The sequence below is a fragment of the Tenrec ecaudatus genome, chromosome 15 (genome assembly GCF_050624435.1).
Source record: "Tenrec ecaudatus isolate mTenEca1 chromosome 15, mTenEca1.hap1, whole genome shotgun sequence".
Lineage (NCBI taxonomy): Eukaryota > Metazoa > Chordata > Mammalia > Afrosoricida > Tenrecidae > Tenrec > Tenrec ecaudatus.
In genome coordinates this window covers 75570498-75598492 of record NC_134544.1, presented here as the reverse complement: position 1 = coordinate 75598492, position 27995 = coordinate 75570498, and the positions used below count along the sequence as shown (strand labels likewise).

Below are 27995 nucleotides of genomic sequence, written 5' to 3'. Positions count from 1 at the left end.
ATTTAAGTAGGTGTATTTAATTATAATTTAAACATAAATGTAATTCAATAATTAATATAATTTAAATGTCACTTTATTTCCATTTCAACATTCACCTACGCACAATGCTGTGAGCTGAGTCCAAAGGAGAGATCCAGGTGTTGGAACAAATGCTTCCCTCTCGGCCCGGATGCATTCCAGGCCTCCAGCCAGGGCAGCTTGCCAGACCGATGGAAGTGCCTTCCTGAAACAGGGGTCACCATCCATGCATTAAGATTTTCAAACAGGCACGCCATGGGTTCTGGGATGAAACCTTCTCCTCCATGTTATTTCCTAGCTATAAAATCAGACAACAAAACAAAAATAAAAAGTTGTAATTTTAATCTGCAAAGTTTTATACCTGTTTACTGTACAATCATGGCATCCACATTCGGAGATGGAGGTGACCTGGACTAGTGTGCAGCTCCATTACAGTGTGAACCTTAAATTGTCCCGCCAACCACCAGCAACAGATGTCATGAGCTGCGTGTGCTAGAATGACCAGGTTCAAGTAAAGCCATGCCAGTCTGTGTGTGCAAGCTGAATGAATCTAATGCACTCCCAATGAAAAATATTATCATGTCATTTGCTTGAAATCTTAGATTTTGGTGAACCTCATGAGTATTTTTTGCAAAACTTTTGTTTATTCTCCTTAGCAAAATCTGGTTCAAAAAATCCAAGTGACCACCACCTGTACTTGGATTTCTGCGTTGTTAAAATACATATTAGTTCAGATATACAAACAATCATTCTGTAACTTAGTGGTGTCAACTGTGAGAATGGAGAAAAATGCTTCTGATGGTGTATATAAATGAGAAAATAATCTAGATGGGAGTTAAAATTAAAAAAATATATATTTAGGGATAGTGCTACTGAGTTCCTGGTCAATAACATTATATATATGATGTTATACATATATATTCCAAATGAGATGATCTATGAATTTTGGTGATAAATTCAAGGTTGAGATCCCTGAGCAGTTATCAAGGGGTCACACGTAAAGGACAAATAGAGAGGCACACTTTGGTTGGAAATGCTCCCATTTCAGGTGAGCCAGAGTCCCCTGGGCAAGGGACATTTAGAACAGTCTGCACTCATTCCTACATTTTGAGAATCTGAATGGACCTCATTTAACCCAGAGTGCTTTTTGGGTCTGAGGCTGGTGTATTTTGGTTCAAGATCTGAAATATCGTTTATGGATCTTATTCTTACTTTGCCCTATCTACTAAACAAGTGTTTCCCACTTCCTGCTCTGAATAATCTCTTTACTCAGATTCATGACCCTTGAAATAGTGCCCACCTTTTCTAGGTGGCAACTTCTTCCCCGAGACATTATGACACATGAATCACTGTACTGACACCGAGACACTCTGCCACATGAATCACTGTACTGACACCGAGACACTCTGCCACATGAATTACTGTACTGACACCGAGACACTATGACACATGAATCACTGTACTGACACCGAGACACTATGACACATGAATCACTGTACTGACACCGAGACACTATGACACATGAATCACTGTACTGACACCGAGACACTCTGACACATGAATCACTGTACTGACACTGAGACACTCTGACACATGAATCACTGTACTGACACCGAGACACTATGAGACATGAATCACTGTACTGACACTGAGCTTTTCCTTAGGCATCTTGCACTGGGATATAGTGTGTGCGTTGCTTGTAAGATCCGTGGGTTTCTGATGATCGTGGCCCAAGGTGGGGAAATCCCTGGCTGATTAACAGTAGTAGGTGGCCAAAATCTACTAGAGACATCCTGCCAGAGTCGGCAGGTCATAAAATACAGAGACAGAAGTGGAGGGCAACCTCTGGTGCCAGCATCTGGCATGCCGCTTCCTGACCTTAAGAATTTGGACTGAAGGGCACCCACCAGCACGTAAACCATTTCAACCACGGTCATGGGTTTCTGTTGGACGTTGCGATAATTTTCAGAGCCCAGAAACATGAGAGGATATAATCAAGGGAGAAGAGGGTGGAAAATAGCCCTGAATGGCTTCCTGGAAGAGTTGAATATTTGAGGCATCATTAATCCCCAACTCCTTGGAATATGTCTGGCATTAATTCTTCTAAAACATATATTCCCACATAGAAAAACTACCAAGGACTTTGAGGAGGTTGATTAAGAGGCATTTTTAGATCCCTTGAGTTAGAAATACCTCAGTCCTTGGGTTTGCACCAGAAAGAATTCACACCGCAGCCTGGTTTGTGATCAAAGTGAATTTTATTTTTATAAAGGATAGAAACCGTTTTCAGGTGTTAGAGTAAATTGAACTAAAGAGAGAGCGAGAGCAGGAGCAAGATAACACGGCACAGCTGCTGCACCGGACCACAACCAGGCTGCTCTGAACCGTGTAGTAGCTGCTGGGAGAGAGCCATGATTCAACGTTTTTGGCTTTTTCAAGGGAGGCGTGGTCGATGATACTGGTTAACCCCATTGGCTGAATTAAGCCCACCTGGCCTAGATGGCGTCCCACCCAGGTGTACAGGCTTCCTCTCCCAAAGTCCTGAATGTGAGCATGCCCTCTACCCTTAAGCAGCTTCCAACTTCCTGTAAGGGCAGCGGGAGGCTTTGGCAATGTAGAGGGCCAGCCCTCAGTTCTGCCTCTAGCTACCTCACAGCATCAGGGTCTAAATAAGGAATGGGTTTTGGAGAGTGTGGGGCAATGATGATACTCTGGGGTGGACCTGATGGTTTCAAGGAACTCTGTACTGTCCAGTCCTCGACACACAGGACATACGGGAGCCTCAGTCAGGGCAGGAGCAATGAAGGCTGGAGGGAGAGAATACTGGGCTCAGAAATGCTGGGTTTCCCTTTGACCATTCACACACACCTCTTAGGAAAAATGATCTCTTATTACAGACTAACACACAAATGAGTTCAAAAGAATTACCCTACAATGGACTTAGAAGAAACAAAAAAGCCTCTATTGATAAACACAGGGTTCCCTCCTATGCAAATCCTTCTTCAGGCACTAGGTTGAAATCCCAGCCTTGGGCACTGAAGGCTATCAGTTCTCTTTGGACAGGGCTGTGGGTCCCTTGGGAAAGCACAGCTGTGGTCTAAAGATGCCATTGCTGTGTGTTCTCCTGTGCCTGATGACAGTTCCCCAAGGTGAGGGTCTCAGAGATCAGTGTGGAGTCTATGGGGATGGTTGTGACTGCAAGTGATGGACGGATTCCAATTATCTTTATTTATAGGCATCCTGCCCCTGGTGCAGCTTCAGGAGTCGGGTCCAGGATTGGTGGAACCCTCCGAGAAACTGTCCCTCACCTGCACTGTCTCTGGTTTCTCCATCACCAGCATTGGTTATGATTGGAACTGGATCTGCCAGACCTCAGTGGATGGGATACAGAGATTATGATGGTGATACAGATTATAACCCGTCCTTCCAAAGCCAACTCTCTATCACCAGAGACACATCGAAGAATCAATTTTCTCTGCAGCTGAGCTCCGTGACTGCTGAGGACACAGCTGTGTATTACTGTGCAAGGATCACAGTGAGGGGAAGTCAGTGTGAGCCCAGACACAAACCTCCCCTGCAGGGGAGACATTGGGCAGCGGGGGGCTCACAGGTCCCACAGGACACACACACCCAGCCCTAGACAGGCACATGTGAATGACAGGGAAGATTTCCTGTTGAAATTAGGGCTTCCTCTCTTACATCTTAGCATCTCCAGGGACAGTTTTCCTCCTCCCACCCCACCCCCAGAGTTTCTCCTCACTGCAGGCTTGAATGGAGGAAAAAATATTAAAGTGACTCTGAAACTTCATACTCTTCCTGGATGACCCATTTTTCTTCTCGGCAAACAGATTACCATGGTCGTTCTCATCCTCTCTGTTACTCAAAATCTGTAGACAATGAAATACAGGCATGTACACATTCATGAGTGCAGAGCACGATTTCAATTGCTCTGAGCTCACTGATCTATTACAGCCCCTGGTTAGGACTCTGGAGGTCTCTTTGACATGCTCCCTGTGCACTGTGGGTAGTAACTGACTAAAAATCTCTAAGTCTGAGAAAATAATTGAGGTGACTTTGGGGGTTAAACATGTGACATATCCTTCGTGATGCTTTCTCCCCACTGTGTCCTTTGATGCAGAAACAAGTGTTCCAGGCCCAGAGGGGAACAGTTGAACAGGAATGAGCTGTCTGGTTCGAGGACTCCTTTCTAAGATTACTCATTGAAGTCCCAAGGAAGGGAACACATGTTGGAAAGAAAACTTTAATTTCCAAAAGATAGAAAATGTATCACAAGAAGAGGACATTGCAGGCTCATATAGCAGAATGTTTTTAGAACTGAGAATAGCGTGACTTCTCACGTATTTTGAACCTGTGATACGGGGAACTGGTTTCTAGAGAAAGTACATCCTGTTTGGTAGAGTGTCCGCAAAACAGAGGAAAACGCTCAGTTAGAAGCACAGACACAGTGGCTGCAAACATGGTCTCAAACTTAAGAGCAAGTGAGGATGGTTCAGGACTTGGAAGTTTACGTATTTCCTGTGAGACATTATGAGTAAACGTGACTCAGAAACACCCAACAACATCTTTGATGGCGTGAGGTACAGAATACTGAGATTAATTTTGGTCAGCTAATTGTAATTACCTAATATAATCACATATTATACCATTTTTAAATTTTAAAAATGTTAAAATTATTTAACATTTAAAATTCAATACATATAACATTCCTAATTAAGTTACAGCTACACGCTTTTCAATTAGAAAAACAATGTGTAATAAATAAGTAGTAAATACATATGCAAATAAAGGTTATTTACAACACCACTATCCCTGATGGCATAGTGGATTTCACATTGGGATGCTAAGTGCTAGGTCAGCAGTTCAGAATCACCAGCCACTCCAAGGGAGACAGATGAGGCTCGAAAAAAGATTCACAAGGATTGTAAATTATAGTCCAAATAATAATTGTAATCCAAATCCAGAGGAGGAAATAATATCAGAGCTTAATTGTGAGATTCTGGCATGCAGAAGGCCACGGAGGACAGTGGAAGTTCAAAATCCATGTGCAGGATCTCCACAGGGAATACACCTCCTGTGATTCCCTCTCACCGTAACTGAGGGATGGAAGAAGGTGGTGATCAGAGAGTATTGGAGAGATGACTGTAGGAGATCAAAATGACACATCTGACATGGATGATTAGCAACTTGTCATTCATTTGATCTCCCCTTTGATATACTTTGTGCTGATCTGGGTTTTAACATTTTATGGATTTATTTTTAAACATTTAGGGGTTTATTTCTGCTATGTTTGTCATTGTTGGTAGCGTTTTTGATTCTCATATATTTTTATATGTTTCTTAGTTTATGAAGCACAGGGTGGGTGACTCTACAGAGTCAATAACTAGAATAAGGGTAATGGGAGCTTCAGGAAGAGAGGTGGGGGAGGTAACAGAAAGGAGTTCAAGAAGGAAGAACATGTTTTCTGATTGTACAACACTGCTTCATATGATTTAACTATAGATGGGAAGATGTCTGGATTAGGTCCTAATAAAAGGGTTTTTGTTTGAAAGAAATAACATTTTAAAACATAGTAGCTGTGGAACAAATGTTTTAAAGCATTTTCATTTTGAATAATCTCAAAATTCATTTTAATAAAATAATATTGCAAATTAAATAAGAAATCTAACATTGATATAATGTTATCTACTTATTAATAAAATTTGCCAATTTCTCAATTAAAAAAAAGTTTTACGGTGCGTAAAACTCTAAGGAGCAGATCTACTCTGCTCTAGACAGTCACTATGAGTCAGAATTCACTTGGTGCCAGTGAGTTATGTTGTGTTTCCAATTTGAATCTTATTTTGGTTGCTTATGTCCATTAGTTTGTTTTCTGTATTTGGTTGAATCATATTTAATACGATTGTCAGGAATTGATCTTTTTTTCCCATTACCTTGGTCTCCATAGAATCGCCTACATTGTGTTTTAGGTTAATGATGCCATCTTTTTCTGTCGCATCACTGATGGTATTATTTATAATATCTTTATTAACGTGTTAATGGTTTTCCTTTTAAATATATTTTTTGTCTGTGCTTCAATTTACAAGGTAGCTTAGTGAAAATAACCTTATTCTTCCTTCCATCTGTATTTTTCCCTTCTTTTGTAGTGTAAGGACGACTTAACAGTGTATTTCTGTTAAACCAATGCCTGAGGTCACCAGCAAAAGCACAGCTTACACACAGGCATTGGATGCAACAGTTGTTTGCTCACACAGAGAAGAGACCGAAGCAGCTCATCATCAGGAGTGGGCTCCAGTCCTCACAGCCAGTGGTTTCACTCAGCGGCCAGTGCTGCAGTTGAACAACAGTGTTCCCTCCTCACCAGCAAAGATAGAGAAGTAGGGTTGTGCTAGGAGGTGGAATCTCCTGGAAGGCAGTGAGATGGTTTTGTTGTTGCTGTTTTGTATATTCCGTGTAATGTGAATAACAGTCAGGTTGGGGAATGCTAGCATGTGTTCAGAAGAAAGTAGAAGAGGTATGCTGTAGGACGCCAGCTCATAAAGAGTGTATTTGGATCCAGAAGCCTTGGGAAAGGCAGTCAGAGAGCAAGGTCATCACATTCGAGGAGCCAGACTGACACATTTGGTCCTAAGACCTAAGCACACCTGGGTCTGTTATGGACTCTGGGGAAGGACAGCAGACTGCACTTGAACTGCCTGCTTCCTCAATTTCCGATTCTTACTGGGGTTTATCTCAGATGTATATTGGCATTGGGGGTAACATTCTTGAATTTTTGCTCTTTGTTTTTCTGTTTTACATTAGATGAAACGTGGAATTTATGAACATATAGACATAGCTAAGACAATAAGGGATTCTGGGGCCTGTAGTAGGGGGTGGCGGGGATAAAAGGGAACTGATGCCAAGGAGTTCAAGAAGGAAGAGAGAGTTTTGAAACTGATTTTGGTAACAATTATACAATACTGTTTGATGCACTTGAACTACGATTTGATAAGATTATTAGCACCAAATAAAATGGTTTTAGAGGAAAACTAAGAAAATAACTAAAATATTAAATACTATTCCATTACTAACAAGTTTTAATTTCATATTTCTGGCTTATATAACAATCTTCTATAGTTCAATATTTTCACTAGTTTTTTGAATTGTTGTTCCCGTAAGACTTTCCATCAGTTTCTGATTATGAAGGAAAAAGTTATCTTTCATTTTTAACTTATTTTTTCTCATGGTACATGTACAGGCAATCAAATAATATTTTCAACATTCTTCGCATGCATAATTAAGTGGCATTAGATTGTCATTATGCTCAACAATTGCCAAAAACTGTAAAATTTCCTATCACACACATCACAGAAACCCATAAAAAAGAATTCTGACTTGACAATTTCCTCCTTCACACGGAATAACTTTATTACTTTCCTGCTTCGATTATTAAACAGAAGCCTGCTTTAAGGGCCTTTCTCTTCCTGCGGAAAGACTGAAGCCTAAACTCTGCTCCGTACCTCCCTTGTCTTTCAGGCAAATCTCTCTCTTAATCAGTATTTATTGTGGAATGCATCTCAATATCATATCTGTATAAATATCTGTGTCTATAGATCATACTTCCTTCCGCTGTACCGAATTCAGATTGTCTGCAAGTTGTAGCACTCTCTACCTCCAAAGCTGTTCACAGTGAGGGAGGGTCAGTGTGAGTCCAGACATAAAACTAACCTCAGGGAGAAAGCGGACCTGCAGGGATGTTAAGAGCCACCAGCTTTGGACCAAGAGAAGAAAGAAGTGAGGGCAGGAGCGTGGATGAGGGACTGCAGTGCCGGGTCGGCTAGAACTGCTGTGCTGACCACTATGGTAACTCTACGGCCCAGGGCAGGAAACCTGCGGAGACAGTGCCAGGTAACACTCCTGACCAATAGCGTGAAAGCTTAGGGCCAAAAAAAATGTTGCTGTGCGACCCACAGAAGTTGGAGGACAGTGTGAGGCCAGGGAACACCTCTCCTGTAAGTGATGGGATGCTGTCAGCAGGGCGCTCTCTGAATACACTGAGCCCAACACCCACCCGGTACTAATTCATGGAAGAAAATGGAATTTCTTTTTATTTTTGTGGTTTCTTTTAGCCTCACAAATGACCCTGATGTTAGGAAACCTTTTCATTCCAACTCTAAATAGAGAACATAACATTGAAGTACCTTTTACTTCTTTCCAAATACTGTGAAATAAAACAGGGGAAAGAAGAATTTGGGATGACATACACTTGTTTCCCTGTGTGTTCAGATGGATGAAAGATTCAGGTGGCCCCAGTCTTGATTCCAAACATGAGGATAGAGATGGTCTTTAATTTCAATAGATCATTTGGGTACTTTCGACGGGAATGCACATAAAGTTACACTGAACTTGAAATCTGCACAGATGTGCATATGGTTGGTAGAGTGAAGACCTCATAGGACTGTGTTCTCCCAAGGACTCCACCAGCATCGCGCTTCTCATCTGAGTGCCAGAGCTCTGGGCTCCATTCGGCCCTGTCCACCTTTACATACAAGTGCACCTCCCACATGCAAATACCAGCCCCGTGAAACCGCAGCGCGCATGTACTGAAAGTCCTATTCCTTTTCACCCGGAGAGCATTTTCTGGGTGTGACGAGTCTTATCCACAAGAACACGAATTGTGTGTGGGTTTCCTTTTCTGGTGGTGACTCCGGGAGGTAAGTGCTTCAGGCACTCCTACATGAAGTCTAGGGTGGCAGCATCGCAGCCCAGGACTCTGTTTCTCTTCATCCCCAGGTGTCCTGGCCCAGGTGCAGCTACAAGAGTCAGACTCTGGACTGGTGAAGCCCTCACAGACCCTGTCTCTCACCTGTGCTGTCTCTGGATTCTCTTTAACCAGCTATGCTGTGCACTGGATCTGCCGGGCTCCAGGAATGGGACTGGAGAGGTTTGGTGTAATAGATACTGATGGGGGCACAAAGTATAATCCAGCTCTCCAATCCCGAGTCAGCATCACCAGGGACACCTCCTAGGGCGAAGCTTATTTAAAACTGAGCTCCGTGCATCCTGAGGACACAGCCCTGTATTACTGTGCCAGACACACAGAGATGGGAATTCGGTGTGAACCCAAACACAAAACTTAGTACATCAAGTCATGGTTTTAGGAGACGTGAAAGAGATAAGTCAGCGATGTTTTCCTCTCAAAAGCTGTAGTTTCCCCACCTTGTCAGCACCTCTCTAGGGACCACCAAGCACAGACTCTAGGGAACCTTCATGTATCTGAACTTGCCTTCTTCTCATTGGAATGGGCTTTGTCGATTTGGCCATTTATTGAAAGGCAGACTTCAAAGTAATAGTTATCGGTTCAATCTGTTGACAATCCAGGGAAACAACTAGTCCTGTTTTTTTGTCAGTTAGAAATATTATTTAAAAAAAAACCAAACTGACTGCCATCAAGTTGTTAATTTATAGTGACGCCCATGTGGGTTTCTGAGATTCTAACTGCTTATCGGAGAAGAAAGCCCTATCTTGTTTGGAGTGGGCACTGGTATGCAGATCTCAGCCCAACACATAACCACTATGTCACTAATGTGAGTATAAAAATATTAATGCAGGAAAAATTTCTCAAGTGAGCTCCAAATTTTCTCCAAGCCATCAGATGGATGTTCAGTGTTTTCATTCCAGTGAACACTCACAAGTGTAGGTTTATGTAATAAATTTAACTTAGAATGATCTAAATAATACTGAATATGTTGAATTGTTATTGAGTTGGTTTCAACTCGCAGAGATCCCAGGTACAACAGGAATAAATACTGCCCGGAAGTGCACTGTGCTCACAGTGATTCCTCCGTTTGGACTCACCGTAGCAGACTTTGTGACAATCCAGCTCCTGGAAAGACTCTCTTTTTCACCGACTCTAATTTACCAAGCACAAGACCATTCTCCGGGTTGTGGTGCTCCTACCGACATGTTCAAATGAGGGAGATAACGTCTGACTTGAATGCTTCCAAGAAGCCAGATGTGCTTATTCCAAGACAGACCTGTTTGTCCTTCAGGCAGCCCACAATACAGTTAATATTATTCTCTAACACCATAACACAAGTGCATCAATTCTTTTGATATTTCTGGTAGGGTATTTGACCTTTCTTAGAGTCACTCTTAGTTATCCCAATTGTGGCAGCTGTTTCTGACACTACAGATACTGTCCAGGGTTGCTACAGAAAACACACAATATATAGGACAGCATACTCTACGTATGCGACAATGAATACTCAAGGAGCAAAAAATAGCAGTAGCACTGACGTTGAAGAAATCTATATGGTGTCTTAACACTGGACAATATGAACAGGAATGTTCATCTTTAGAATATTAACTTGATGCATGTAAGTTATGCTCAGGAGAACCTGGACCAAAAAAGAATGTGGCACAATGATTAAATGCTCAACTTTGAGCCAAAAGGTTGGCAGTTCAAAACCATCCAGTGACTCCCTTGGTTAAAGACCTGCTAACTTTCTGCCATCAGTATTTCAGAAAAGAAAATCCTATTCAGACAGTTCTTCTCTTTCACGTTAAACTTCTTTACGAGTCTCTAACAACCATCCTGCGCCCATGTAACTTTGGATGCTTAAAGCTCTATAAATATGTAGACATATGCTACCAATAATTACCCAAGACACAGCGAACTTCAACGTAAGAGCAATGATAAAGACAGTGTATTCTGTTACATATTTCCCTTTGTTAGGTGTGTTTTCCTGCATAAAACACATACGATTTCCCAAGCACTGTTATTTAGCCTGGGAAGAATGTTGTGTATTTTGATTTCTTTTTTGTTAAGTGCCACAGAGTCAGTTCCTATTCTCAATGCCTCTCTCAGCATCATAATTGCAATGGATATTTTGAGCTCATTGAAACAGCCACTGTGTCAATCTATCTCATCACGGGCCTTGGTCTTCATTGATCTCCTACTTTATCATGGTTGATATCTTTTTGAAGTGACAGGAATGAAAATTTTCCATGAAACAAGGTCTCACCATCCTTGATTCTAAAGCACTCACTGGCTGTACTCCCTTCAAAACAGACCTGTTTATCTTATTACCAGTCTGCCCCACAGTACTTTCATCATTCTTTTACAACACCATAAGTCAAAGGCCATCATTTTTCCTACGGCCTTCCTTATTCATAGTCGAGTTCATATCTATATAATAATATTGAAAATATCATGACTTGGCTTCTAAAAGTGACAGTTAAGAAACCTTGTACTATGGGCCTGTTGGTGCAGAGACAGGGCTATGGTGGTGCTGTGGGATCAGATGTGGTTGCTCACCACAAGGTCAGGTATTCAAACCAGACAAGGGGTCCTCCTGAGTAAGATGAACTTGTATATTCCTGTAAATAATTATAGGCAGAGAAAGCCTAGCGAGCAGTCCTAACCAGTCTGATAGGATTACTATGAGTCAGAAAAGATGCACTCACAGTGGGTGTGGTTTTGGTGGAAGAGATTGTTCATTTCCGTGCATAAGCAAATGTGGCGAAGAAAGCTGATGGTTCCCGGCTATCAAAAGAGATAGTGTCTGGGGTCCTAAAGGATTGAAGGTGAACAAGCAGCCATCTAGCTCAGAAGCAAAAAAGCCCACATGGAAGAAGCACACCAGCCAGTGCGATCACGAGGTGCCCAAGGGAAAAGGTATAAGGCATCATGCAAAAAAAAAAAAAAAGAATATATGTATGTGTGTGTGTATATATATATATATATATATATGCATATATATATATATATACCATATTGAATGAAGGGGGAAGTGCAGAGTGGAGACCCAAGGCCCAAGTGTCGGCCACTGGAGATCCCCTCATAGAGGAGTTTAGGAGAGGAGATGGGTCAGTCAGGGTGCGAGGTAGTACCGATGAAGAACACAGCTTTCCCCCAGATACTGGATGCTTCCTCCCCACAACTACCATGATTTGAATTCTACCTTGCAGGGCTGGATAGGGCAGAGGTTGTACACTGGTACATATGATGGCTAGAGGCACAGGGAATCCAGGGTGGATGTTACCTTCAGGACCAAGGGTGTGAGGGGTGATGCTGGGAGAGTGTAGGATGAGTGGGTTGGAAAGGGGGAACTGATTACAGGGATGCATATGTGACCTCCTCCCTGGGAGAGGGACGGCAGAGAAGGGGGGAAGGGAGACTCCGGATAGAGCAAGATATGACAAAACAACGATGTATAAATTACCAAGGGCACATGAGGGGGGGGAGCGGGGAGGGAGGGGAAAAAAAAGAGGACCTAATGCAAAGGGCTTAAGTGGAGAGTAAATGCTTTGAGAATGATTGGGGCAGGGAATGTATGGATGTGCTTTATACAATTGATGTATGTATATGTATGGATTGTGATAAGAGTTGTATGAGTCCCTAATAAAATGTAAAAAAAGAAAAGGAAAAAAAAAAGAAAAGAAAATGATTAGGGCAAAGAATGTACAGATGTGCTTTATACAATTGATGTATGTATATGTATGGACTGTGATAAGAGTTGTATGAGCCCCTAATAAAACGTTAAAAAAAAAAAAAGAACTGTGTATTTCTGGTTTCAAGGAAGCCATGTGAAGTCCAAAGTGATGGAAGAGTTAACTTTTCATGTTGTCGATACCCAGTTTCACAAATATCCCATGAGATCTTGAAGCCAAGGTGATGTGACACTTGGATACACCACAGGGGATCAATGTAGTCTCCAGAATGCTTCTTGTAGTCTTATCCTCTTGTAACTTTGGTTCTGCTTCCTTATTTCTGCCTGTCTGGATCAGCCTATTAATATGTTGGTCTCAAGTTCCCAATTGTTAGACTTGAGATGAAAGTATATTTAATGATCTAAGTGACCAACAAAACTCCCTTCACTGATCCCTCTGAGTACAACTGTGCTGGTAGGACACATTCAACGTGTACTTAACCAGCCTTTGTGAAGGCAGGCTGTCTAGGACGTTGCTTCATAGTCTCAGCCTAGAATTGTGTACTATCACTTTGTAGACAACAACCGGAAATATAGTAGGGACAGAAAATGGATTGAGAATAGTGGCAAGTGAATCCATCATTGAACTAATGAAAATTAGGAAATAAAATTTTCCACATTTAGTTCATGCAAAGGGATTCTCTCCTTTGTGAAATCTCTGATGTGCTTAAGACACCACTTCTGGCTGAAAGCTTTACTGCATTCATCACATGAAAGGTTTTCCTCCGGTATGAATTCATAGATGAGTTTTGAGATGTGCTTTCTGAATGAAGCCTTTGTCCCATTCACTACATATATGGGATTTCTCTCTCTCCAGGATGAGTTCGTGATGAACAATGAGCGCATTCTTCCTGAGAAAGGCTTTTCCACGTTCACCACATACATGGGGTTTCTCTGGAGTATGAGTTTGCTGATGCTCAGTTAGCTCACTGTACCAGATAAAGGCGTTTTTCCACATTCACCACATACATAGGGATTAGCTCCTGTGTAAACTCATAGATGAATTTTGAGACCTCCTTTCCGAATGAAGCTTTTGCCAGATTCACTAACGTACATGAGGTTTCTCTCCAGGAAGAATTCCCTGAAGAACACTGAGGTCCTTCTTCCTGATAAAAACTTTGCCACATTCACCACATACATGGGGTTTCTCTCTGGTGAGTTTCCTGATGAACAGGGAGCATGTACTTCCTGAGAAAACCTTTTCCACATTCATCACATACATGGGTTTCTCTCCAGTATGAGTTCGCTGATAAACAGTGAAAGCAGTCTTTCCAATAAAGGCTTTCCCACTTTCACCACATACATGGGGATTCTCTCTGGTGAGTTTCCTGATGAACAGGGAGCATGTACTTCCTGAGAAAACCTTTTCCACATTCATCACATACATGGGTTTCTCTCCAGTATGAGTTCGCTGATAAACAGTGAAAGCAGTCTTTCCAATAAAGGCTTTTCCACTTTCACCACATACATGGGGTTTCTCTCTGGTGAGTTTCCTGATGAACAGGGAGCATGTACTTCCTGAGAAAACCTTTTCCACATTCATCACATACATGGGTTTCTCTCCAATATGAGTTCGTAGATGATAAGCGAGAGCAGTCTTTCCAATAAAGGCTTTTCCACATTCACCACATACATGGGGTTTCTCTCCAGTATGAGTTCGCTGATGATAAGTGAGAGCGATTTTCTGAATAAAGGCTTTTCCACATTCACCACATACATTGGGTTTCTCTCCAGTATGAGTTTGCTAATGAATAGTGAATGAAGTCTTCCTGGTAAAGCCTTTGCCACATTTATCACATATATGGGGTTTCTCTCCAGTATGAGTTTGCTGAAGATAAGTGAGAGTGATTTTCTGAATAAAGACTTTTCCACATTCACCACATACATGGGGTTTCTCCCCACTATGACTTTGCTGATGAACAGTGAGAGCAGTTTTCCAAAAAAAGGCTTTGCCACATTCATCACATGCACGGGGTTTCTCTCCAGTATGAGTTCGTAGATGAGTTTTCAGATTTACTTTATGAGTGAAGCCTTTGCCACATTCACCACATATATGGGGTTTCTCTCTAGTATGAGCTCTCTGATGAACGGTGAGAAAAGACTTCCTGGTAGAGGCTTTTCCATATTCACGACATACATGGGGTTTCTCTCCAGTATGAGTTTGCTGATGAACAGTGAGAGCATTCTTCCTGATAAAGGTTTTGCCACATTCATTACATATATTGGGTTTATCCCCAGTATGAGTTCGTAGATGAGTTTTGAGTTGTATTTTCTGAATGAAGCCTTTGCCACATTCACCACATACATGGGGTTTTCCTTCAGTATGAGTTTGCTGATGAACAGTGAGATCACTTTTCATGGTGAAGTCCTTCCCACATTCACTGCATACATAGGGCATCCCTGCCACATGAGTTTCACAACATCCCTTGAGGTATGATTTATTGTGATAAGTTTTGCCACAATCCAAGCATTTATAAAGCTTTTGTCCTTCGTGAGATTTTTGATAATGTTCATTGAGTTGGAACACGTTATTGTATTTTTGCCCACACTGACAGGTCTTATCTAGTATATGAATGAGCTGGCATTCATAGAGCAAAGACTCCTCAATGAAGGTCGTCCCACATTTATCACCAGTGTGTGGTTTCTCAATTTGATCAGATTCCTGATGCTGTGACTTCGAGATCCTGGATTGTTCACTCTCAGAGAATTTCATTTCAGTACAAAATTGCTCTTGCTCAGTGTGGAGGAAATTGTCCTCATCTTCCTTGAGCACAACTGACTTCTGTGTTTTGTTGCTTCTGTTCTGATTTAATTTCAGAATGATTAAATCTGATTTTACTATTTTTCCATGTAATCCAAACAACTCATACGTTTCCTTTGGAAGAAAATAATTTCTGCGCTGATAAACAGTACTTTCCAATGTATTAAATGTATACTATTGTTCCATTCTGTCCATGTATCTTTCACATTGCATGTGTTCAAGCAAATGGTCGGCATCTTTCTGGATTTCTATAAAAGAACAGAACATTGATTCTTTTCAAAATCTTGACTTACAATGGACTCCTTAAAATATGCATTGATACGAAGTAGATCTTTAGTGACAACCCTCTTATATGAATATAAATAAAACACTATGCTTAATGTTTATTGCTCATTGGAAGAAATACAAGCGTGTAAATAATCCAAATGGTAAAAATAGTTATTGTAGAACTCTGGTTGGATATGAAAGGATGAGTGAACACAGATTTGGCACTTGCTTAAAGAGGTATATGAAAATGTACAACAAATGTAATAAAAGGAAGACATTGAGAACAATAGACCACAGGTCGGATAAGGCTTGCTAATTCCAGCTGGTAGGGGTTACATGTATTCTATTCATCAAGCTTTACTGAAAGACAACTGAGTACTACATAAAGTTGGAAATGTGAAAATTGCAGAAGTTCTACTTGGGGGAAAAGCATTTTTAGAAGTATATATGAAAGGTATTGTGGTACAGAAACATATGCTTTATGTTTATAGAGCCTATATTCTAGCTTACACCACTCATCTTTCAGTGTTGTCCTGCGGTGGCTTGCATGTTACTGTGATGCCAAAAGCAATGCCACCAGTATTTCAAATAATAGAAGCAGGATCAGCCATGGTAGACAGGTCTTAGTGGAATCTGCAGAAACAAGGACTGGGAAGAAGACCTGGGGATCTTCTTCTGGAACATGAACCCCTTAGGTTTAATGACAAGGAAATAACACTGATGAAGTACCAAATCCTCAAAGTAAAGTCAACAGTAATGACGTGAATGGAGGAAAACTTGACTGAAAATGAGAAAAAATAGCTGCACACATATTCTAAGAATGTGGAGATGGAATATATGAAGTATTATCAACAAAAATCTGCAAGTTTTCAAAACACAATGGAATGTTTAAAAATCGATTGTGTATGATTATTAAACTTAAATAGACTGGTATTGTCTACTTATAATTACATAATCACGTGGTTTAAAAGGCTAAGAATGACAAATGAAAGAAGCCTGGCATCGTATCCATCATCAAACAGTACATGGTAATATCTTCGCTAAAGAATAATTCTGTCAGTGGAAGGTTAATATTCATATGCCTGCAAGTAAGACCAGTTATAAGTGCTATTTAGATTGGTACACCAACTGTTTAAGCAAACGTAAACCGTGGGGAATCCAGCCCCACACTCAAATGGGCCCTTAGGAATAGTGTGTGCAATTAAGGAAGATAAAGCAGACAGCAAAACGGGGAAGAGTGGCCTCATCTCCAATCCCAGAATAAGACAGCGAGGTCATTTAACAGTGAGTTTATATAGTAGCGAGCCATGCAAGCCTTCAGAAGGCACGGACACAACAGAACAGAATAGTGTGAACGTGGGAATATCCTGCATTCTTTTAGAACACTTCATGGTAAGTATTAGGCTGTGGGAAACTGAGGACCTAGAAGAGAGGACACAGCCTAATTGCTTATTCTCAGAATTAAAGAAGATTGCAAGGCCAGGCATTTGGGTGGAGGGAGGAATTCACATTTGTATATTGGAGAAGAATCCAAGTCACATTCTCCTAATTAAAAATTATCCTCACAATATCCTCTCATTATAGTGTTACCTTAATGATACCTCATACAAGCACATGGCTTATTACTATCTGCCAGCAATTTTAACTACAAGAGCAGACATGTTGTTCTTGTTCTCCCCACTGAGGAGAGAGTTACTTCAATTCACCTGCCCTCACAACTGGTTTTCAGTTGCTCACCCAATTATTTCAGGGACCCCCAGGATAAAAGTCCTACCTACCTTGTTAGGTAGGTAGGTGTCTGTGTGTGTGTGTGTGTGTGTGTGTGTGTGTGTGCTGGGGGAGGAGCGGAGGGGTGGGGGAGGGAGATTGCAAGCCCTGAGACTGTATAAATTGGTGAAAGAATATAAAGCCTTTTTATTTCTGCCCTTCAATTATACAACCCTCCCATAGGACCCATCCAGAGGGCATTTAAGAGACAAAGGGATACTTGACTCCTTGAGTGATAGCAACAAAGGGAACCTGATTGCTTTTTAAGCTAGGCATCTTTTAGTTGAGTAGCAAGAAGTGAGGCGCCTGTAGAAGCTGTATACTAACATCTTACTGGAGGGCAGTTGTGGAGAAAATTCTATCTGGAAATTGTGCATTTCAGCTCTAGCTTTATCCTTGGGACTTGTGGAGGTTTTCTTCTAACACTAGTACTGGTCTTCCAAGCCCTGAAGTCAGGAGTAAAGAGATAAGGCTGCTTTCATCCAGGTTCTCTTTTCCACAATAAAGAAATTGAGGGTGGGGAAGGGAGGGGATAAAGGAGAGCAGATAGAAAGGAAGTCAAGAGGAAAATGTTTTGAAACTGTGGTAGCAATTGTACAGTGATTGAACTATGAAATGTTATATCTGTAAGAGCTCCCCCCAAAAAGATTAAACATATATATTGAAAATTTCACATGACTTTTATAGTCTGATATTGATCAATCATACAATCATGTACACTGATGAACGTAACATTTGGGGAAGTTGTCAGTAGGTGGAAAATGTGACCTCCATGACAGAAAGGATATGCAAGTTTAGCAATAAAAATGTGAGATGAATGATGAATTCATACCAAATTTCTTATTAAACAACAGAAATGGAAACTATACATATGGATATTTCTGAATGGAACACATGAAAATCAAATCAACCACATCCCTAGAAAGAAATGGTGGAGAAGCTCATTAGTCAAAACATGTCCAGGGGTTAACTGTGGAACAGACCATCAATTGCTCAAATCCAAGTAGAAGCTAACCAAAATACCTAGATCACAGAGCTGAGAGACTATGTAAAGAATAAACTGGAGTAATAAAAGACTGATGACTGAAGACTAATGACTGAGACCAGATGAGTTCCGGGATGACACAAAAGAAATCATACATTTAGAAATCAAAAGGATACTTCAAAGACAAAAAAGAAAAGAGAACGATATTGATTATTCTATGCATTGTTTGAATTACAGTAAAAAATTCTGTTGGAATGTCCTGCAAAAATGTTCTTTAGAAGCAGCAAAGGTCATCTTTTGGGTTGAGGACCTGTTAAGAAGGGGTGGGCCTAAAGAAGGCACACTGCATAGTAAAGAATATAAAGCAGACATACGCTTAAGGAAAAATCCAAGAATACAGGATGTTAAAAATGCCCTTTCCACTTACAAAGTTATTGGAGGAACAGGCAACTTAAAAGAAAAATCTTACATGACGCAGGCGGCCATGGTGCAATTCAAGCACAGGTGAGCCAATCTGGCCCAGCCCCTGGACCCCTAACCCTCAGTCCTGTGCTCATCTCCCTCCTGCCACAGGAACAATTAGAACGTGCCAGAAGTTCCTGATTCAGGTACAACGAAGACAGCTGTTGGGATTGCTGCGGAACTGCACTGACAGAGGAGCATGGAAGCCATCCTGAAATCCTCTCCAGGAAGCTGTTGGAAGAGCCAGACAGGAGCTTTCTGACAGTGGCAGTGAGGAGCCTGCGGTGGCCCCCAGTGAGCCTGTGCTTCCCAGTCCCAGGCAGACTCCGGGTCTGCCTCAGCAGCGTGCTCAGCTTTCCAGAGGCAGCATCTTCGGCCACAGCTCCAAACTGACTGAAGGGAAACAAATCCAAGTCATCTTCGTCAGGTTGTATGCAGCCCGTCTGGGAAAAGCAGCCCTGCTGTTTTAGGCAGTTTTGTACTTAGCTGTCTGACAGGTCTGGTTTCTGAAGCGTTTTGCATCCTGTGATCAAAGTCCATTGTGCCTGCACTCCCTCCTTCCTCCCATGTGTATGCGCGTGTGCACACATTGGAAAGCGGCCTGTGTGATACTAGATGAAGTGTGAACAATTGGATTTCACTTTGAACGTCTCTTGGGTGGGTCCTAAGCAGAGCAGGTCACTTAGAATTAAAGTATTTGTACTTTTCTAAGAAAAACAAAACAAAATCTTACAGGTAGAAAAAAATTGAAGGTGCGGTGCAAAATTATATGCTAAGCTGATAACAATTTTCTTGCTAGGAAGGTGACTTTAGATACCTGAAAATAACCGAAGTCATAAATGTGTTTCACCAAAAGGAGCAAACTATGGAGAAACATGTCTGTTAAAGAATTCCAACAGACAAGGCAATTTGACCGTCTCTAAAAGAAAATAGAAAGAACTTATTTCACCAGAATGAAGAAAACTTTAAAGAACCAGGAGAACAAATGAGAGAATGGGCACCAAAATCTTTAGAGAAACTCCAAGGTGGGGAGCTAAGAAAGCACAAAGGAGGCCCATTTATGGTTCGAGTTGAACATCCAAGATGGTGCTCCATCTGTTTGGAGAGAGGCTTGCAAGATGGATATTCAAAATAAGAGAGACGCATATAAGAGAGGGAAAGTTTTGAGAATCTTAAAGAAAGAAAATTATGGAAGCAAACATACAATAGTATAAATCAAATAAATGGAAATTTAATCTCATTTAGAACTACAGGGGTACTTTTCTCAACTGCTAGGAAAAGTGAGTGCTCACATTCAAAGAAGCACAGACTTTTATGCATTTTCCAACATCTATCATGGATGTGAGGCCCTCTGCCCATTGAATCAATACCCCCAGCCTATTACCCTTAAGGTATTTTGACTATACACCTGATAAAATTCCACTATAGCTTGTTTCTAATACCGACCACAGTTCTCCTTGTTACAATTGAGAGACAGATTCTGGGGTGACAACTAGATAACCTGTTCATGAGAAATTGCACAATCTTAGACACACCAAAATTAACCTAAAGTTTGTAAAGCCTGCAGAATGTTGTATTTCTAGGAAAATAATGTTCAAAGGAACAAAGTGTTCTCTCAAGGGCAGAAGACCCAACCCACCAACTTAAGACCAGAGGATGCAATGAGAATCTACCTCTTTGAGAACACCACAGACACTGCAAAAATTTTAACACATAAGACAGGAAACGCCAATGACGAGGTCAATGACTTGAGAATTCTCCTCACCAATGGAAACCAGGTTGTGATAGTTCTCCAACATCACATCCTGATATAGGGTCTTCTGAGCAGGGTTCAGGAGCTGCCATTCCTCCCAGGTGAACTTTACAGCCACATCGTTGAATGTCAGTGATTCCTGTAGAAAGAGGAGTCGATTTAACGGCGTATTTTATACTTGAAGATTTTAAAAATATATCTTACAGTAAAGAAAGCAAAACAGTAAGAAAAACTATTGTGACAGTGCATTCCATAATGTGTGGAAAACTGAGGACTTGGTAAAAAGTATTTGACCTTATTTCTACATTCGCAATTATGAGGACAGAACACGAGCCCTATTTCCAGAAAGGTCCCCACTGTTCTAAGAAATGTTTTCAAATACACATTCATATAGCTCTCCATTAAGGAGCAGTGTTAAAGGAATTACCATAGTAGATGAACAGTTTCCGTGCCTGGCTACTTCACTGTGCCTGAAGGTTATTTGTAGATCAGAGAAATCAGGTTCCATAGCTAAGCCACCATAAATGTCACAAATACCTGGGGAGGGCTCAGGGTGGGATTGAAATCAACTAGCACTAGGTCAACAGGGTGACTCACCATCCTGCTTATTATGTTACCCGCTGATGATAGTACCCACTGACTATGTACACGCTAAGTGCATGACGTGCACGCCTATGGAAAGATCTGTAAACTCCAGTACATATACCCATTGGAAAATACATTCACTTTCTCAGTCCTGACATAGGTTGAGGAGCCCCGTGCCACACTGGTCTGTCTTTAATATTTGCCACAATTGCAATGTCGTTCCTGAGAATCACTGTTCGAGTATAGCGGACTCCCGTGCTCTATAATAATGCACCCACTCATAACATTAGAACTTTGAGGTCCAGTGAAACTATCTGAATGAGCTAGAAATAGCCAAGATTTATACTTGCACAAAGTAGATAAACACATGTTTATTATCAAATGGAATTAGGACTTCTAGCAGTATCAGTGTCAACAATTATCAGGAAGAGTTCAGATGGGGGAGGTCAAACATACCTCAACTCTCCACATTTTTGTTAACTCTTAATCAAGTCATTCCTCCCACAGCACTCTATGTCTCATTGATAATCTGTTGCTACGGTCACACAAAACTCAACAGATTAAAGTGGTCTATTAATGAACAAGGTAAAACTCAGGTTCAGGAACAAAAAGATATAACTGAGAACCAAGATCAAAATGTTCATAGGCAATATCTCCCTTCCTGGATGCAGTACAACTTTCTAAGCTCTTAAATGTCACCTTAGGACAAGCTCCTCATGACAACCTTAGGACAAATTCTTCGCAGCCACTTTCAGACCAGATTGCCTTAACTTTAATTGCAAGGTCCTCTTGCAACTGCCATCTTCCACCACATGCTCTCCAAGGGGTCTTCGTAGTTTTGTTGGGTGGACCTCTGGAGCCCTCCTAACCTTGCCTAGGCAGGGAAGGTGCTAGGTTGACCCAAGAAGCCATCATATCAAGAGGGAGAGAGAGAGAACTGCCTGCACGCATGGTATGAGAAGAGACAGTGAGACATTGGTTTGTTGATTTGGCTTTGTTAGACCCTGAAGCCACATAGTTCACATTGATCCCATGGATTAGGGATTTGCCAATTTCAAGAAATGCATGAGCCATTTCCTTGAACACCTGTGAACCCACTGTGTGACCTGACTTGAGAACTTCCCCTACTCCATGAGTCAACAGCTTGCGGTATGACTTTCCCATTTGGGTTCCTCATCCCCTGCAACTTATTATCTGACCAGATTCAACAACTTCACTTTGTGAGGCAGTGGACTGTTGTCTGCCCTGATGATCTGGTTCATCAGCCTTTGCAAACACATGAATGAGGAGAACCGTACAGATTGATCCCTGACCTCTATACAGATTAGGGACTCACCAGAATCCACATCTTGACGAGGTATTTGTTTACTTGATGAATATTTAGCTTTGTGAGATGCTACAAAGTAAATCATGGAACACCGTGAACCTCTATCTCATAGGCACTCACTCATCTACTGCTGGTTCTGCAAAATGAACGTTAATATTCATGGTTCAAGAGCTAGACTGATGGAGCTAATGACCAGGGCAGAAGGGACACAGTGACAGAGTCAATGGTTACAGGTCCAGAAAGGACTTTTCAGCCAAGATAGTGGGGCAGGCAGGCAAGATCAAGAGGAGGATATCCCCCAAGGAGATGAGAGAAGGCTAGACAGATGGAACTATGAAATGAGCCTGCCTCCGTGGGTAAAATGTCTGAGGGACCGAAAAAACAAGCCTGCCCTGAAGAAGAGCAAAATTTTCTATATGGCTCTTTAATATGAATCCCAATGTGCAGCCTATTCATTCTGATACCAAATTATATGCTGTTACTTAATAAAACTTGTACCTGTGGCTCTGGACTGTACATTTGCACAGGGCCACTGCAAAAAGTTAATGAGCACAGTAGGAGAGGACTGTGGGAACAATAACTGGTGCCATCACTGGAAAAGTATGGAGAGTACAGGTATGCTTAAGCTCTGCCTCATATGAATCCGACCTGACGTTGATGGTTGATTCTCTCTCCTGCATCTATAGTTAGAGGAGGGGAGAAGATGTCAATCATTTTTGAACCACTATTGGCTGAGGTTAAAAATTTGGGTTTTCAATTTTAGATTCATTAATGAAAATGCGGCTCTTTGGGAGATTATGTAACACATCACCTTCAGAAAGAAGCATTAAAGAAACTTAGTCAAACAAAAATCCCAGGGAATACAGACACTTCTAAAGAAATGATCTTATTTCCCCTTAAAAACTAGGCATAGCCTATAATTTGAATGACTGCCATAGTTTGGCCATAGAATAATGATTTAGATGATAACGTGATCCCAAGAATCTTCAGAGACGCATTATGTTCAATGTCAATAGTTTAGTTTTAATCCTATGATCTATCTATTCCTAATCTCAAGCCCAATGCTGAAATCAGAGTTCAAGTTTATCTCTAACGTCTACAATTTCAAATTTCCACTTTTCCAATGAACTGGATCTGTATTATGCAGGTTTCCACAATCCCAGTATGAAATATAGAAAAGGATAAAACACATCAGAATCACCTGGGCCTTGGTCATTTTCTTCGGTCCTTAGAACACTGCCAGCAACTGGGATACTCTATGTTTGTCTTATCTGGATCAGCAATAAAGATGTTCACAAATTTCAATCTCATATGAGGACATCCCAGAAATAATAATACCAAAATCAGGAACTTCTTCCTCCTTCCTGTACGCCGCTGCTGGTGATACACAATCTGCAAGCTGATGGGAGAATACAATGTGAATAACACATAATCTGTAGGTCCAAAAGCTATAACAATTCCCTTCCTCTTATTGCACAAAGTCCTCAATACTGTTAACTGTGCCCTTATTGAGTGATGGAAAAATGATTTTATCATGAGCAATAAAATCTAAAACTCATAATCTTCAGACATGTGAGTAAAGATGGCTTTATAATAAATAGAGATTGGACAATCAAACATACATTGGACAAAGTCAAATAAGCTGTCAAAAAGAAACAAAAAGCAGGATCCCTACCTCACACCACACGTAACTATCAATTCCTTACTGTGTGATTCTCAAGGAGAATGATAAATCAATGAACCTTGAAGATGGTTATGTTAATTAAAGCAGCTGGAAACATTTTGAAAGGGCTATATAAAAAAGCTAGTATAAAGTGAACACTATTTTCTAGAGGAACTATACATTGTAAAATCACTTTAGAAACACTGTAAAACTCCCCATCAAGTAGAGTTAGATGTATAAGCTGTTGATGGGACACAGGAGAACTGCTCGACAGAGTTTCAAAGACTATAAAGACATGACAAGCAGTTAATAGGTATGTACCTCTAACCTGGAGATTAGCAGTCCAACCCTTAACACATGTCAAAACAAGGGTTCCATATAAACACTTATATATCATCTATTACATTGAATTTTTTTTTATATACAGCTTTCCTCAAGTTCCTAAATGCTTCTTTTCCCCCTCAACCCCAACCCCAAGTATCATGATCTGAATTCTACTTTGCAAGTAGGGATACAGCAGAGGATGTACACTGGTGCAGACAGGAGTTGGAAGCACAGGGAATCCAGGGCGGATGAAACCTTCAGGGTCAGGGGAGTGAGTGGTGATACTGGGAGGGTAGAGGGAGAGGGGTTGGAAATAGGGAACCGATTACAAGGATCAATATGGGTCGACCTCCTTCCTGGGGGACGGACAACAGAAAAAGGGGTGAAGGGAGATGTCGGGCAGGGCAAGATATGACAAAACAATAATTTATAAATTATCAAGGGCTCATGTGAGAGGGGGGAGCGGGAAGGAGGGGAAAAATAGGGGACCTGATGCAAAGGGCTTAAGTGGAGAGAAAATGTTGTGAAAACGATGAGGGCAAAGATTGTACAGATGTGCTTTACACCACTGATGTATGCATGGACTGTGATAAGAGTTGTATGAGCCCCTAATAAAACGTTTTAAAAAAATAGATTGAAATTTATGTGCAGATTTTGGAATGAAGTAAGAAGTATATATCCCCATAGTGAGTGCACTTTTGAATCCAAAGATAAATGATGTTTTAATGTAGCATTATTTGTGGTAACCTAATGCAGTTTGACAGTTGACCTAGGCAGGCCCGTAGAGAGGAGCTGGCTGGAAAGGAGTGCAGGCAATCTACTTCAAAGGCATTCTCCCCTGGGGGAAGATGATCTACATCTTTGGATAATTATCAGAAAGGATTCAATGGAGACCTAATCAAAGCGGGGACACAGCAAACAGACACTCTGTTGTCACTGTCATCAGCAACCCAAACCTAAAACCCAACTCACTGCCATCAAGCGGGTTCCTGCTAGAGCAACCCTTTAGGAGGTGGACCTGCCCCTGGTGAGTTTCTGAAACTGTAGCCCTTTACAAGAGTAGAAACCCTGTCTTTCCCCCAGGTGTTACTTGTAATTCTGAACTGCTGACCCTGCAGGTAGAAGCCCAATCTGTAACCACTAGGCCTTTTGCAAATTGATTACTTACCCAGTGAATTCTATCATTCAGGGAGATGAGATGAGACATTGGACCATGATGGACAGGACAGCATGGGCCCCTGTACACTGGCGCTCTCCTGGGGTCAGACCCCAGGAAGCATGGATCCCTATTTCCCCTCAAGCTCCTCCACCCTGGCCCCACCCCCAGGAGCCCCAGGGTTGCTCACCCTGCTTGGAGTCAGGTGAATGGATCTGGTTCACAACCCAGTCAGAAGTTGAAATCTTTCTTGTGAGGCTTCAATGTGCAAGACAGTAGTAACAGACTTCTAACTCCATAGACTGGACTGCATTTCTCAGTGCCAAATCTTTGTTGATGAGCAGACAATTTTGAGAAACATGTCAAGTTCTTGGCCTATACTTCTTGAGCTAAATAGTGACCACCCCGAACCCTTGGAATCAAAACCATGCCCTTATCTGAGGGTGCTTGCATTAAAAACAGAGCCCACTCTACATTTACAGAGCAATTTTACCAATTTCTCAAATATAATTATCAACTTTGGATCCACATCCTATATGTAAACAATATTCATTTTCAGAATAAAGTGCAAGTATTTTTTTTAATAAATCATTTTATCGGGGCTCATAAGACTCTTATCACAATCCATACATACATCAATTGAGGAAAGCACCCTTATACATTCGTTGCCCTCATCATTCTAAAAATTTGCCTTCCACTTGGGTTCCAGGAATCAGCTCATTTTCATTTTAACCCCTCTCCCTCCCTCACCACTCCCCCCTCCCTCATGAACCCTTAATAATTTATAAATTATTATTTTATCTTATCTTACACTGCCCGGAGTCTCCCCTCACCCACCTTCCTGTTGCTCATCCCCCAGATAGGAGGTTACATGTAGATCCCCCAGATCGGTTCTCCCTTTCTACACTCCCTTCCCTCCAAGGTACAAGTATTTAAGGCCTCATAATTCTCAAGCTTCATTGAAGGTAAACATCTTCCTTCACCAGAAATCTAACTTTAAAAGGAATATTTTGTGAAGAATGTTCTCTACCAGCCAGTACTACCCCAAAGACTATAACCCTTGACATATTTGGCGAATGTGATCAAGTTGAATAATGCTCTTACATGCCACTCCAACTGATGCTTAGCTTTTCATCATGTTTAACCTTCTCCAATCTGCTTGCATCCTTTGTATTCTTTACAATATCTATTATGTGTGAAGAAATGCCTATGGTTGGGTAGCACATTTAAGTGCAACACTATGGTAATTACAGAAACTTCTTGTGGAGGTGGACAACAAGTGACAGAGAGACACCAATAGGACATCGAGATGCACGTTGGCCAAGACAGAGATATCCTAAACAAGAAAACAAGCCAGGCGAATCCTTACGTGCTACTCTTTTAAGCTCTTCTGCTTACTGATGTCCAATTTAAAAGCCTTTGGGAAAGACTGCAGCCTACAGTCAAGGAATGGCAAGGGGTAGGGAGATGGGTGATCCCAAGAGCCAAGGTGAGGCCAGAAGCTTAAAAGTACAATGTGGATCCAGGGAAGAAATGACTGATCAACGATTTTGTAATCTTGGCCTACATTCTGGATTCCAAGCTTTCTAGGTAACGCTGACAGATGGCAAACAGCAAAAACTGTAGGAGTGGGCTTATTGGCTTGGGTTCTAGGATGTCCCATCCATAGTCTTGGTCTGCTAGGGAGAAGAGGAAAAGCTAGTGCCTAGACTTGAGCTGGTGAAACATGTTCCACCAGGACCCAGTTCGGCAGGACAACAAAATGAATGTGGTGGGAAGAGGCAATGGTGTGATAAAGTAGTGAGGCATTAGCCTGAGTGGTTAGTTGGATATCATTGTCACTTCCCTTTTGTAACCCCCAGGGTATCTCTGAACGCAGGGCTGTGAGGTTGCAGTTATAGGATAAGGGGTGTAGACTAGTGCTCCTCTAAAACAAATCAGCAAGTCAGACAACTAGAGAAAAGCGCAATTTGTTTTAGACTCTGTCATGTATACCAGTCATGAAGCTTACTTTGAATATAATGCTCACCATTGCACCTGGTGTTAACCACAGGTTTCAACTCTAGCGCCTTACATGGGTTGGTAGCAGAGTAAAGTTGGCTTCCAGGCCCCTCCTGAGCAACATTCTTAATTTAAGCTTGATTAAGTTTTAATGCCTTCCAGAAATACTGATAACTTATGCGAAAAATACAAAAAAACAGAATGGTGATAGTAACCGTTGAGATCAATAGCTACATTGTATACATGCCTTATTATGCTTATTTAGAGTATTTCAGAGGAAGGATCTTACTTTGAGGACTAGGTGCACATCACCCAAATCATGGTATTGTCAATTGCCTCTTATGTATTGGCAGCTGAACACTGCATAAGGAAAACTGGAGAATTCATTTATTTGAGTTATACTGCTGGCTAAGAACACTGAAATAACATTGGTGT

General features: G+C 41.4%; 1 long non-coding RNA gene across 1 annotated transcript; it reads right to left on the bottom strand.

Annotated features, from left to right (window-relative positions):
* Positions 1-55: 55 nt before the first annotated feature.
* On the bottom strand, positions 56-23780 carry LOC142427912 (uncharacterized). Its single transcript, XR_012780113.1, has 3 exons — positions 23618-23780; positions 20517-20643; positions 56-316 (listed from the first exon to the last, which is right to left on the bottom strand). It is a non-coding gene; the product is annotated as an uncharacterized LOC142427912 (long non-coding RNA).
* Positions 23781-27995: the final 4215 nt, after the last annotated feature.